General features: G+C 36.9%; 1 non-coding gene across 1 annotated transcript; it reads right to left on the bottom strand.

The window, feature by feature from the left end:
* Nucleotides 1-1,796: 1,796 nt before the first annotated feature.
* Nucleotides 1,797-1,904, bottom strand: LOC130955794 (small nucleolar RNA R71). The gene has a single exon (XR_009076907.1). It is a non-coding gene; the product is annotated as a small nucleolar RNA R71 (small nucleolar RNA).
* Between the last annotated feature and the right edge of the window lie 475 nt (nt 1,905-2,379).

Genomic DNA, 2,379 nt, shown 5'->3' with positions numbered 1-2,379 from the left:
GAGCTTGTTGATTTCTATCAATCTTGCTGTTGGAGCAATGATCTGCTGAGGCTTGGCTGGCCATTGGCCATGTCTAGTGTTTTGGACCGGAGCTTTCTTTGAAAGCTTGGCTGCCTGTAAAGCCATGTCTAATTCCTGGACCGGAGTCTTAGACTAGCATTGCAATGATTCCTGGAATTCTCATTAAGAATTCTGAAACCTTTATTTTTCTTTTCTACTTAATTTTTGAAAAATCCAAAAAAAAAATTACAAAATCATAAAAACCAAAAATATTTTATGTTTCTTGTTTGAGTCCAGAGTCTCATATTAAGTTTGGTGTCTTGCATGCATTGTTTATTTGATCTTGGTTCTATTTTCAAGTCAATAGTACAGGGAACTGAAGATTCAGTACATGCAGCAGAGGAATTACACAGAAAAAGCTGGGCGTTCAAAACGTCCAGTGAAGAAGGACAGACTGGCATTTAAACGCCAGCCAGGGTGCCTGGCTGGGCGTTTAACGCCCAAAAAGGTAGCATTTTGGGTGTTAAACGCCAGAATGGATACCATTCTGGGCGTTTAACGCCAGGATGGCACAAGAGGGAAGATTCTGTTTTTAATTCAATTTTTTTCAAATTTTCAAAGTTTTTCAAAATCAAATCTTTTTCAAATCATATCTTTTCAATCAAATGTTTTCAAAATCAATTTCTTTCCTTTTTCAAAAATACTTGCTATCAATTAATGATTTGATTCAACATTTCAAGTATGTTGCCTTTTCTGTTGAGAAAGGTTTAATGTTTGAATCATATCTTTTCTTGTTAGCCAAGTCATTAATTTTTAAAATCAAATCTTTTTAAATTGTTTTTCAAATCATATCTTCTCAATCACATCTTTTTAAAACCATAACTTTTCAATCATATCTTTTAAATCACATCTTTTTCAAAAAAGTGTTCAATCATATCTTTTTGATTTCTAATTTCAAAATCTTTTTCAAAAATCACTTGATTTCTTTTCCACTCTTGGTTTTCGAAAATCAATTAGTGTTTTTCAAAATGTTTTTAAAATCTTTTACTTTGTTTTCGAAAATTTCTTCCCCTCTTCTCACATCCTTCTATTTATGGAGTAACACTCCTCCTCAATGCACAATTCGAACTCTATCTCACTAAGTTCGAATTCTTCTACCTCTTTCTTCTATTTTTCTGTTCCTCTGTCACCTCAAGGAATCTCTATACTGTGACATAGAGGATTCCACATTTTCTTGTTCTCTTCTCTTTCATATGAGCAGGAGCAAAGACAAAGGCATTCTTGTTGAAGCTGACCCTGAACTTGAAAGGACCTTGAAGCGAAAGCTAAGAGAAGCTAAGGCACAACTCTTTGAAGAGGACCTAACAGAAATCTTCAAAGAAGAAGAACCCATGGCAGCTGAAAACAACAACAATGCCAACAATGTAAGGAAGGTGCTGGGTGACTTTACTGCACCTACTCCCGACTTCTATGGGAGAAGCATCTCTATCCCTGCCATTGGAGCAAACAACTTTGAGCTTAAGCCTCAATTAGTTTCTCTAATGCAACAGAATTGCAAGTTCCATAGACTTCCATTGGAAGATCCTCATCAATTCTTAGCTGAATTCTTGCAAATCTGTGACACTGTCAAGACTAATGGGGTTGACCCTGAGGTCTACAGACTTATGCTATTCCCTTTTACTGTAAGAGACAGAGCTAGAATATGGTTGGACTTACAACCTAAAGACAGCCTGAACTCTTGGGAAAAGCTAGTCAATGCCTTCTTGGCAAAGTTCTTTCCACCTCAAAAATTGAGTAAGCTTAGAGTGGAAGTCCAAACTTTCAGACAGAAGGAAGGTGAATCCCTCTATGAAGCTTGGGAAAGATACAAACAATTGATCAGAAAGTGTCCCTCTGATATGCTTTCTGAATGGAGCATCATAGGTATTTTCTATGATGGTCTGTCTGAACTGTCCAAGATGTCCTTGGATAGTTCTGCTGGAGGATCTCTTCATCTGAAGAAGACGCCTACAGAAGCTCAAGAACTAATTGAAATGGTTGCAAATAACCAATTCATGTATACTTCTGAAAGGAATCCTGTGAACAATGGGACAAGTCAGAAGAAAGGAGCTCTTGAGATTGATACTCTGAATGCCATATTGGCTCAGAATAAAATATTGACTCAGCAAGTCAATTTGATTTCTCAAAGTCTGTCTGGAATGCAAAATGCACCAGGCAGTACTAAGGATGCTTCATCTGAAGAAGAAGCTTATGATCCTAAGAACCCTTCAATGGAAGAGGTGAATTACATGGGAGAACCCTATGGAAACACCTATAATTCTTCATGGAGAAATCACCCAAATTTCTCATGGAAGGATCAACAGAAACCTCAACAAGGTT

Source organism: Arachis stenosperma, chromosome 1 (genome assembly GCF_014773155.1).
Source record: "Arachis stenosperma cultivar V10309 chromosome 1, arast.V10309.gnm1.PFL2, whole genome shotgun sequence".
NCBI classification, from domain to species: Eukaryota; Viridiplantae; Streptophyta; class Magnoliopsida; order Fabales; family Fabaceae; genus Arachis; species Arachis stenosperma.
The sequence above is the reverse complement of the archived record's forward strand: the minus strand, read 5'-3'. Positions and strand labels throughout refer to the sequence as shown.